The sequence below is a fragment of the Chenopodium album genome, chromosome 23 (genome assembly GCF_948465745.1).
Source record: "Chenopodium album chromosome 23, dcCheAlbu1.1, whole genome shotgun sequence".
Lineage (NCBI taxonomy): Eukaryota > Viridiplantae > Streptophyta > Magnoliopsida > Caryophyllales > Amaranthaceae > Chenopodium > Chenopodium album.
The window spans coordinates 24654501-24667306 of record NC_137856.1 but is presented as its reverse complement, the minus strand read 5'-3'; the positions used below and the strand labels follow the sequence as shown (position 1 = coordinate 24667306).

The following is a 12806-nucleotide window of genomic DNA, read 5'->3' as shown; positions in this document are numbered from 1 at the left end:
TGAAAGAGGTGCAAGGACATAACATACATGTAGAGGAGAATGTTGTGAAAGATGAACAAGGTGATCTAGTCCATGAGATTGATTATGATTCTGACCAACTAGAGAGTACAAATGGATCAGACAATGATGTTGATTCATCACCTATATTTAACCCCGAGACTGATTTTAAAAGAAATATTGTTCTAACTAAGGGTCTCAAGTTTCCTAGTTTTCAAATTGTTAGAAAGGCAATCAGATACCTTTCTATTCAGAATCATTATGATTAATATTATCTTCACAATGGACTGAAAAGAGTTATTGTATATTGTAAGTTTAGATGTAGCAATTGCCCTTGGGACTCCCATTATGGAAAGCTAAAAGCATGTGAATGTGATGATCCTAACAAGTGTAGGTTTAGAATACATGTTATGAAATTAAGAATGGAGGGAACATATCAAATTAAGAGTTTGAGTTGAAGTACACTTGTGGATTTGTTCACTGTAGCTCTAAGGTAACTTGCTGAAAGGTATTTGGAAGATTGGAGAGCAGAACCAGATTTGAAATTAGTAAAGTTCAAGGAAAGGGTTTACAGGGATACTGTACTATAAAGCATGGTTGCTAGGGCAAGAGCTAAGCTTATCTTGTATGGGGATGTAACACATGAATATGCTAAGGAAGTTGGGGAAGATGAGGAAGCAAGATTTGTGGAAAGAGGCAAGCAACCAAATAGATTGTAAGCAACCTGGCCACAATAAGGTAAAGTGTAAGCAACCTCATGTTGTATGGGAAACTAACAAAGGTGGCAGACCTTACTCTAAGGATCCATGGGTGGTTGATCAGAGAAATAAGAAAGCTGCAAGGGCTTTGAAGGTTAGTATTACATTGTCAAAGTAGTTCATGTACCATTAATTCTTAAGGCAACTAACTCATTTACTTGTTAATATATGCAGAAACATTTGCACAATCAAGTAGCCAAGGTAAATATCTAAACTCTGATGTAGCAACCATACAATGCTCAACAGATGCTTCTCCCATTCTCAGTCAAACTGACAGCCACCAACCACAATTCTCACCACCTCAACAAGAAGTTGAGTCCAAATTGAAGGTCAAGCCTTTTAAGAAGAAACCAATATGGAAGATTTGAGATTATTAGCTGTATATGTAGTACTCTTAATATTTAGTGGTAGACAATTATTTAGCTTTGAATTGTTATGAATGTCTTTGAACTAATTTACTGGTAACAATTTTGTATTTTGCACAATATCTTTGAACAATGAGAAGGTTAACATTCATATTTTGCACAACATCATTATGAATTTCTATTAATCATCATGTCATTTTCCGTAGGTATCAATGTGTGCAGAAAGTATAAAGTTTATACATAAGCTTTTTTTTTTTTTTTTTGTCATTCGTTCCTTACTAAATAGCTACTCTGAATAATCTAATAATTCAATTAACAAGGTTATTAGTAAATGTAAGAAAGAAAAAAGTTATAAAAAAAATTTGCTTCAATGGAATCTTACTATTGTTTCCATTAAAGATGAAGTAAATGGTCTAGGAGAGAGAAAGAAGAGGTGGGTTTGTTGGATATTATGAGAAGGGTAATTGAGTGGGGTTGATTTGGTCATTTACAATACTAATTGGATGGAAACTCATAATGTGGGACCCACTTGACAAAAATTTCAACATCTTCCGTTAAATGGTAGTGTTAGTCTAACAAATTTACATATAATGGTAGTTGTTTAAAAAAAAACCTTAAATGATAGTTGTTCACAAAAAGTGTAAAGTAAATGGTAGTGGTTCACAAAAAATCCAATAATTAATTATCCCTCTTTTTCTCTCCCATCCTTAATTACACACCCTTCACAATGTTAATCAATCATTATCAAATTTTATCTTGGGAAGCGTGCAACAAGGTTTGTTGCAGATAATACGTAACGGAGGAAGTAAATATTGTGAAACAATGTGCGAGTTCTATCAACAAATTTAAATACAAAAAATTTATAAGGGATACATGATACAGGATAGTAGTCCTTCACAAAGTCTCTACTAGGTTGAACAAACTCTTTCCTATATGGGGGTTGATACCTCGACCTAGTAGAGGCCTTTTGGGTAGAAGTTCTGATAAACGGCTTGAGCTACACCCGCTACGAGTGTCCGCTTTATACGACCAATTAAGGAGATTTTGCCTCTAAACCATATGGCAATGAAAGGAGTAGCCCCTTAGCCTTATAAAGTGGACACAATTTTTCTTCAATGCGGGATACATATCCCAATACTCATTCTTACTTTTACACTCAATTAATGTGGGACAAACTTTTACTCACATGTGGGTTTGCTCATGAGGTCACTAAGTTTAGTCTTACACCAAAGAAAATCTTTGCAGACTAAAGCCCATAGAGTACAATATCTACTAGTGGTTTATGTGTGACTTGGGTGTTATATGGTATAAGAACCTAGGCACATGTGCTTTCGGGACGATGGCTCTTTAAAAGAGGTGGTTATGGCTCAACCACATCGAAAGTTTAGGTGAATGAAATCTTCCATATGTGGGAGTTAGGCCCTGTTCTTTAGAGTTGTGGTGCTCTGCTCTGCTGAGTCCTACTTTGCTCTGCTGAAATCTGCTCTGCTCTGCTCTGCTTAAAAATAATATTTAATATTGAACCATTATAATAATAATTAATATTTAATAATATGAATAAATACTTAATATTTAATAATTAATAATTATAATAATAATAATAATTAATATTGAGTTATTATAATAATAATAATAATTAATATATAATAATAATAAGTAAATAAATAATATTTACTAATGATAATAATAATTATTATTAATAAAAATAATAATAGTTATAATTGAATTTTTATAATAAAAATTAAAATCTAAAGATAATAATTATTACTTTTTAATAATAATAATAATTATTATATTAATAATAATTATAATAATAATTAATATTAAATATTTATAATAATGAAATAATAATAAAAGTGATAAAAGTAATAATAATAATAATAATAATAATAATAATAATAATAATAATAATAATATTTGGTGGTGGGGCAAGTTCTGCAGTTGATTATGGAGGAAGGACCTCGTTCTGGGTTATGTCTTAATGTGGAAAAAACTAAAGTTTTCTGGCCTACAGAAGACCCTCGAAGCAGGCTGGTGGGTGTCTTTCCACCTAATATTGCTCGACCTTTGCGTGGTGTTAGGTTGCTTGGAGGTCCCGCTAGTTCCGATTCTGGTTTTAGTGGTGAGCTTGTGATGCAGAGGGTGACCAAGACCATTGCCCTTATGGATAAGGTCGCTATGCTCGATGATCCTCAGTGTGAGCTGTTGTTACTTAGGGCATGTACTGGAGTTTCAAAACTCTACTTTGCATTGCATACTTGTCCTCCTAGTACTTTTGAGGTGGCTCAGCGCACTTTTGATGCAGCTCTTCGATCTTCCATGGAGCGTATTATTACTGCTTCGGGGCCGGGGTTTGGTGATTGGCAGTGGCGACTTGCCACCTTACCATTTGCGTTTGGAGGGCTTGGTGTTTATTCTGCAGGTGATGTTCGTCACTATGCTTTTCTTGCTTCTCGGTTACAGTCTGTTGGGTTGCAGACACAACTTCTTCGGCATGCTGGCATTGTTGGTCTTGGACGAGCCTTTGAGGATGCGTTGAGTCTGTTTAATGGAACAGTGGAGTCTGACATTTTGAGTAATCCTAGTGAGGTCGCTGCCCCTAAACTCATGAAGAAATTGGCAGATATATATTTCACAAAGGTTACGGATTCTGCAGAATCTGCTTATTCTTTAACTCCTCGACAATCAGCATTATGGAAATCACAGCAAGGTGATCACACCTCTGCTTGGCTTCGGGCGGTTCCTATTTCAGGGTTGGGTCAGACGATGAATGCCAAGACTTATCGCTGTGTGTTGTCCTATCGGTTGGGTGTACCATTGTTCTCTATCTCGACGTTGTGCTCTGCTTGTTCGGGAGTTTTTGTTGGAGATATTTTCGGTGATCACGCAGTGTCTTGTGCTGGTATTGTGGGTATTAAACATCGGCATAATGTTGTTCGGGATACCCTTGTTGATGTTTGCTTTCGTTCTGGGATTTCAGCGAGAAAAGAGGTTGACATTGGGTTGGCCGGAGGGAACGACGAGGCCCTCAGACCCGCGGATGTGTTACTTTATTCATGGGATCGTGGTCGCGATGTCTGTGTTGATTTGACAGGGTCTTCTCCTTTGACACAGTCAGGGCTATCTGACTTCATTCCTGGGCGGGTTGTGGCTGATGCAGCTCATCGGAAGCGGGTTAAGTATGAAGCTCGATGTCAGGAGATTGGATATGGTTTCATTCCCTTCTCATTTTCTTCGCTTGGGGAATTAGAGAAAGAGGTTGTTGCGTTACTGAAGCGGATTCAAAGGTTCTCGACGACGCAAGATATTGGGGCTCGTGCTGCAGCTCATATCTTCACTAGGGTAGGATTTGCAATAGCTAGAGGAGTGGGGGCCCAGATTGTATCTCGGCTTCCCACTAATTTATTGTAGGTTGTATGGCTTTTGTTTTTGAGATAATAATAATAATAATAATAATAATAATAATAATAATAATAATAATAATAATAATAATAATAATAATAATAATAATAATAATAATAATAATAATAATAATAATAATAATAATAATAATAGCAGCAGTAGCAGTAGCAGTAGTAATAAGACTTTGTTTCTGGTCGTGTTGTGTCGGTTGTTGCACAACGAAAATGGGACAAGCTTCATATATCCGTCGAAAAGGGTTTAAATTCCATTTTCGAGGGCATTAATTTCCGTCAAAAAATATAACATTAAGAATTTTGCGATGGATTAAAATTCCGTCGGAAATTTTGCATTTTTCAACGGATTTTCGTGTCTGTTGGAACCGTTCCGTCAAAATTTGACTATTTTCTAGTAGTGAAGTATGGAGCGCGTTGCAAGGCTATTGGTTACGGTTTTCTTCCTTTCTCCTTTTCTTCTATGGGGAAATTAGAAAAGGATATTGTTTCGTTGCTGAAGCGGGTTCACGCGCGGATTCGCAAGGACTCGGGATATAGGTGCTCGTGCAGCTGCTCATATCTTCAGCAGGATCGGGTTCTCTATAGCTAGAGGAGTAGGGGCCCAGATTGTATCTCGACTCCCCACTAACCTCTTGTAAATTTATTGACTTTGTAGGTTTTTGTTGATATTGTAATAATAATAATAATAATAATAATAATAATAATAATAATAATAATAATAATAATAATAATAATAATAATAATAATAATAATAATAATAATAATAATAATAATAATATTTCTTCACCTTTGACACAATCGGGGTTGTCTGACTTCGTTCCTGGTCGTGTTGTGTCAGCGATGGCTCAGCGAAAGTGGGACAAGTATGGGGAGCGTTGCAGGGCTATTGGCTATGGTTTTCTTCCTTTCTCCTTTTTTTCGTTGGGGAAATTAGAAAAAGATGTTATTGTGTTGTTGAAACGGGTTCAGGCGTTTGCTAAGATTCAGGATATTGGTGCTCGTGCAGCTGCTCACATCTTCAGCAGGATCGGGTTCGCTATAGCTATAGAGGGGTGGGGGCCTAGATTGTATCTCGGCTCCCCACCAATTTCTTGTAAATTGATCGACTTTGTAGGTTTTTTGATATAATAATAATAATAATAATAATAATAATAATAATAATAATAATAATAATAATAATAATAATAATAATAATAAGAACAATAATAATAACAACAACAACAACAACAACAACAACAACAACAACAACAACAACAACAACATTAATAATAATAACAATAATAACATTAATAATAATAACAATAATAACATTAATAATAATAACATTAATAATAATAATAATAATAATAATAACAATAACAATAACAGTAACAGTAACAGTAACAGTAACAGTAACAGTAACAGTAACAACAATAACAATAACAATAACAATAACAATAACAATAACAATAACAATAACAATAACAATAACAATAACAATAACAATAACAATAACAATAACAATAACAATAACAATAATAATAATAATATGGTATCGTATGTTGGTATGGTTGGTATTAAATATTGGCATAATGTTGTTCGGGATACTCTTGTTGATGATTGTTATCGATCTGGGATTTCGGCTAGAAAGGAGCGAGGTTGACATTGGGTTGTCTGGAGGGAACGACAGGCCCTTAGACCTGTAGATGTGTTACGTATTCCTGGGATCGTGGTCGTGATGTCTGTGTTGATTTGACAGGGTCTTCTCCTTTGACACAGTCGGGGTTATCTAACTTTGTCCCAGGACGAATTGTGGTTGATGCAGCTCATCGGAAGCGGATCAAGTATATATGAATCTATTTGTCGAGCAATTGCATATGGATTCCTTCCGTTCTCATTTTATTCGCTTGGGGAATTAGATAAGGAGGCTGTTGGGTTGCTGAAGCAGGTTCAGAAGTTCTCGACGACTCAGGACATCAGGGCTCGTGCTGCTCATATTTTTACTAGAGTAGAATTTTCTATAGCTAGAGGAGTGGGGGCCCAGATTGTATCTCGGTTTCCCACTAATTTTTTTGTAGGTTGTATGACTTTATCTATTTTTGAGATAAAATAATAATAATAATAATAATAATAATAATAATAATAATAATAATAATACACTTTAATAATCCCAACTATGGGCGATTTACCTACAATAATCCCAACTAACGTTTATTCTACAATAATCCCAACTATTAGGTCAGTTTTCCTCCAACAGTCCCAAAAACCGGTTACCTGCTGAAAAGGTAAACTTTTTTTTTGTTAAATGCCACATGTCAACACATGATTGGCTTAATTTTAAAAAATAAAAAAAACAAAATAAAAAAAAGAAATCGATCCCCCAAATTCAACTAACCCAGCCAACCGCCGCCACCCGCTGCCGTTCCAAGCACCCACAGCTGATCGGCACCGGCCAACCACCTCCCTAACCTACCGAAAATGGCTGGCCGGCTCTCCCTCCCCTCGAAACACACACCCCCGATCGACCCCAACCCCCTAAACTACTCTCCTCCCTTCCCTCCGCTTTGCCAAAAAACCAATTCAAACAAAAAACAAAACATCGCCCATTCCTCCGCCACACAAAAACGACCCTTCTCCGTTTCCCCACTCTCAAATTCGTCCGTTTCGGTGGTGAGAGAAGGGAGGAGGGGCAGTTATAGCGGCGTTCGAGGGTTTCGGATTCAAATTCGTCCGTTTCGGATTCAAGTAGGGGGCAGGTTTCGAGGGTTGTTGTAGCTTAGGTTGGTGGTTTTCAAGGTTGGCGTGAGCTATATTAGTGGTTTCGGAGGTCGGGGGTAGGTTATATGGGTGGTAGAGGGTTTCACGGGCAAGGGTTTCGGGGGTGCTGGTGCGATTTGGGTGGTTTGGCGGGTTTCAGGGGTGCGGCTGGTCGTGGGAGACGTTTCCGGCTTGGGTGGCTGGAGAAGGTGGTGTTTTAGGGTTGGGCGGCAGGAGGTGGAAGTGGTGGTTGGGCGGCAGGAGGGGAGGTGGTGGTTAGGGTTGGCTGCCAAATTTTTTTTTTTTGTTTTTTTTTTAATTTTTTTGGAACCACTCACACGCTGACACGTGTCAAACAACCTACAATAATAGGTCGTTGTAGGGAATATTTCAAGCATTATGATCCCAAACTTGAACCCCACTGTGATCATACACTAAAGTATGGTGGCGTTCCAAAGGGAAAGAAAAGAGAGCAAAAGAGTCGCCAACAAGTTTTAGGAACTTGTAAACCCAAAAACAATCCAAGGGACCGTCAACTCCATAAGGTCTTGAACCAAATAGGGTTCGGGGATGAGGGTACGAATCCAATCTACAAAAGAAAGGACCCGCCCTATAAAATAGGCCTCTACTTTGTTCTGCTCGTATTCATGTGCGCTTTTTGACTAACATGCAAACATTATATTAACCCTAAATCTGTTTATCTATGTTGGTTGAATATTAATGCACAAATAAAACTATTATTGGCGATCACTTGAGTTAAAATCACATTAGCCTAAACCAAATTATTAATTATCTTATTAGGCGTGATTCCAAGTACAAATTCCCTTTAAACAAGCATAAAAGGCGTGATCAAGCAATAACAATAATATATATAAAACAACATAATAATAATCATGATATAATCATAACCATGATAAGGTATAATAAAGCTTAATAATAATAGCAAGATCCTAGGCATGATACTAACAAGATTAATAGCAAATCCTAGCATATCACTATGAAATAAAGATCAAAGCTTTAAACCTAACATGGTACTAACATGCTAACATGATATTAGAAATAATAAAAGGCACCCTAAACATGATACTAGAAAGCATTAAAAACATGCTAACATGATACTAGGAATTAAAATAATACAAGCATGCTTTCTACATTGAAAGAGAGTAATAAGATTACATACTTTGAAGCCTCGTACCTCTTTCTAATAACAAAATACACAAGTTAGTAAACTTCAATGAAAATAATAAAGAATTAAAGGAATTAAACCAAAATCAAATTAAATAGAGTTTTGACTAGATTTGGACCAAACCCTCAGAAAATATTAAACCTTGCACGTCTAGGGCGAAGGCAACTTCGAACTTGGCTAGATGATTTTAAGTTTTGTGAATGTGGAATATTGTTTGTAAAAGCTAGTTTAGAAAGAGAGAGAAAGAAAGAATATATTGCTCAAGAGAGAATAGAGAGAATTGGTGATTTTGAATGAATGAAAACGGAGTTTTGGGATCCTATTTATAAGGAAAATAATCCGGAAAAGTATGGAATTTGATAAGGAATAAAACTACACGCTGTCGCCATAAATTCACTCTATCGCGAGGCAACAAGGTCTGTCGCGAGGCGACAAACTTGTCGTTTGGCGACAGTCTGACTTGGACGCACTTTTCCACGCGGAATCCGATCTTTAATGAACTTGATCTACGGAATCCGTACAGAAGATAAAAACGTGTTTTCAAATATAATAATAATAATAATAAAATAAAATATTATTTTATTCCAAATAAAAATCCATTTTAAAATAATTATTAAATCTAATAATATTATAATTAAAAGGAACCTTCTAGAAACTTCTAGAAAGTTATAATTAATCCTAATAATTTTAGGAATAATAATTAACATTGGGCCCTCTTCTAGATCATTGGGCCGTATGTAAATAATTAAGCGGGCCCAGTTTAGTATTTTGGCCATAACTTCCTCAATATTCATCGGAATTGGGCTTATAATATATCGTTGGAAAGGACTCTTCGAGCCCCATCCAACTACACTATTATTGGACCTTAATTATGGACCAAACTAAACTGGTTTGGCTATTTTTAATAAATAGAGTTATTTTCAAAAACAGAGAGAAGAGAATTTTAAATAAAACTAAACCGCAACACTTGTCTTTTCACACTTTCACCTCATTCGATTATGGTTCGATGTGAAAGGCATTCATCACTGGGTTTGGTTTTAGGGAGACACAAATGGGTGTCTACAGAAGCCCCCACTTTGACTGAGTTTGGAGAAACTAAGGTTTCGAAAACAAAAGTCAAAGTAGCGATAGGGACAAAGAATGATTCAGAACGTTCTGCGATCCCAAATCATTCTTATAACGCCGATACCTGCAAAACTAATCATTAGTTAAAATAGATAAAAGAGTTAAGAAACGCGTATCTTGCACCGTCGAGCACACGTCTCTGGAAGTAACCATTTTTGTTGCTTTGTTGTTTGTGACAACCTCCACAGTATCTCGTGAACGCCATCATTAAAGGTAACATTATTTCGCCCTCTTCAATATTTCTTGGTGACAATCCTCCACAGTATTTCGGGATCATCGAAAATAACTGTACGTCGTCATCTTCAGGGTTGTGGCAGTACGTCGCCACGGCAGTACGTCGCCGCTATAGACAATCTCTTCTTTACCTTGAGGGACCGTCGAAGGTGACCATATCTCGCCATCTTCAAAATTTGTGACATTACCTCGCCACGGTAGTATTTCGCCACTAGACAACTCCTCTCTATGTTGGGACATCGCCGAAGATTGATGAGTGGCATTTATGCCACGATTTAGTGCTCATTTTACGGGTTTTCCCTCCCATTTGTAGCTTGTTTGCCCCCTTTTCTCACCTTTTTGTTCTTCTTTTCTTTGTTTACCTTTCTCTTTGTTTTCTTTGTTTTCGTTTTGTAGGAATCAAGGCATTGGAAGAAGAGCAATTCACCCTCAAAATCCCCTGTGTGCGGGCGCGCAGCACTGTGAGCACCCGCGCAGGATTGCTTCAAGAACAGAACAAAGCAGAAGGTTTTGTGCGCCTTGTGCGCGCCTTGTGTGCGGGCGCGCGGCCCTGGGAGAACCCGCACGAGATAGCAGCAGAAGCAGAGCCAAAACAGGGAGTTGTGCGCGCCATATGTGCGACATATGTGCGGGCGCAAACTCTTCACGCGCGAGCGCGCAGCATGCTGGGAGAAGGCGCACATACATGAGTCTAATTCCCCCGTACCCACAGATCTGCGGGCGCACAAGATCTGGGAGGGCGCACACATAACATCTGCGCGGGCGCGCAATGTATATGCGCGGGCGCGCACCGCTGGGTTTCAGTTTTTTTTTTTTATTTTGAATTCTTGTATCTTTTTAGTGGACCTATATATATAGGTCGTAGGGTGGATTAGTGGGACATCTAGCCTTATCTTAGAAACAATTAAACCCTAATCTTAGAGAGAGAAAGTGTAGTATTACTCAAGTTATCATCATGTATGAAACTTTGGCTCAAGTTTCATTTCAATCCATCAAGCAACTTTGCAAGTTTTAATCTTTCTACTATTGCCTATTTAGTAATCTCTAATCCTTTCTCTTAGCTTTGTTTATTGGCACTCTAGTTGTTTATTTCTATCTATTTTGTGGATTAATATATTTTGGTATTTTCATTGTTGTTGATCATATTTGCTTTCATGTTTATTTTGTTTTCATTTAGCTTTGTTATCATGTCTAATCCCCTTTTTCTGGGCTAGTTTCTTAGCTAGGGGAAGGGGGGTGTAAAATATGCATTGAATGATGGATGAATGATGATAGTGGATTGATTACATGCCTTAAATCAATGAAAGATATGATTTTTATTGACTTGAGACTATTGTAGCACTTTATTTGATTGCCTTCTAGTTTAAATGCATGAAAATGATTTGAACTAGATTTAGATCACCTCTATTTTAATGATTGCATGAGAATGAGTTGTTAAAATGGAGTTCCATGTATTGTGCCTCTTTATTCTTGGGTTAGTTTGTGCCTAATGGGATGCATGAAAATGATCCTAATTAGCTTAGACCACTTTCATTGGTTTGCCTAAACTATTGCATGAAAATGAATTGTTTAGGTAGAATTTTATGTTCTTTGGCATGTTAATCATGATGCTTATCATTGTTTTCCTTCATTTTAATCATGTTTGAAACCCCCCTAATCCCTAGCGTTGTTTTTATCTTGGTTTAATCACCCTTTTACTTGTTTATTTATAGTTCTAGTGTCTACATTCCAATTTCCAACAAAATATACCCCTTTCTTACTCTTGCATGGTGATTTTGATATTAAATGAGAAAGCTTCCTCAGTGGATCGACCCTTTGCTTGCCACTAACTAGTTTGGTGTGAAGTCTAGGTTTTATAAATAGTTAATTTGATTAGGGTTAATAGTTTAACGACCAATCCTAGCCCGATCAAATTTTGGCGCCATTGCCGGGGAAGCGGCTTGTTTGGTGTCTAATTTGCTCTTTTTAGAATAATTTTAATTGCTTTCTTTTTGTTTTGTTTTGTTCTATCATACTTGTCATTGCTAATTGTTTTCTTAGCTTTGGTGAATGCTTAGAAGATCTCAAGGACCACCTACCCATCAAATTGACCAAGAAATCAACCGAACTTTAAGACAAATCCGCAGGATTTTTCAAGAAGAAGGAAGAGGACTTGGTGCTATAATTAATAGTAGGAGTGATTCTTACTCTTCTAGTTCGCAAAGTGAATCAATGGCAGGACAAGAAGATGATGTTTTATTTCGTGAGTTCGGAAATCCGGAGGATATGAGCTCACGGGAGGGATTTTGTTACCCGTCACGGAGACTAACTTCACAATTCATCCCCAATATACAAGAATGGTTCAATCGGAGCAATTTTTGGGTTCTACAAGTGAAGACCCCATAGAGCACCTTGATAGATTCCTTGAGCTATGTTCCATGATTCAAACCAACCAAGTTTCTCAAGAGTACATCCGGATGCATTTATTTCGACAATCTCTTTCAGGTATAGCAAAGAAGTGGTTGAAGCAAGTGAAGCCTAACTCACTCACATCTTGGAGGGAGGTAGTTAAGGCATTCTTGAAGAGGTTCATTTTCAAGGAGAAGACCACCGAGATGAGAAGGAAGATTGCATCATTTGAGCAAGAAGCGGATGAGAGTCTTAATGAAGATTGGGAGAGGTTCAAAGAGTTGGTGCAAGCGTGTCCTCACCATGAATACAATCAAAGTTTGCTCATGAGGTTTTTTTACGATGGTTTGGAGCCCATGTCTAGAGCCAACTTGGATGCGGGGGCGGGTGGACAACTAATCAAAATCCCTCAAAATCAAGTGGAAGCAACAATCGAGGAGGTAGCAAAGAACTACTCTTGGGGAGGTAGAAGAAGGAGTGCACCGAAGAAAGTTGGGATGTATGAATTGGAGAAGGTCGATCAATTGCAACATCAAATTGAGCAACTCACAAAATGGCTCTCAAAGTTGAACACAAGTGTTAATGCAAGCTTAAGTGGTGG

At 37.3% G+C, this 12806-nt stretch overlaps 1 non-coding gene across 1 annotated transcript; it reads right to left on the bottom strand.

The window, feature by feature from the left end:
• Positions 1–12409: 12409 nt before the first annotated feature.
• On the bottom strand, positions 12410–12514 carry LOC145609826 (small nucleolar RNA R71). The gene has a single exon (XR_014106110.1). It is a non-coding gene; the product is annotated as a small nucleolar RNA R71 (small nucleolar RNA).
• Between the last annotated feature and the right edge of the window lie 292 nt (positions 12515–12806).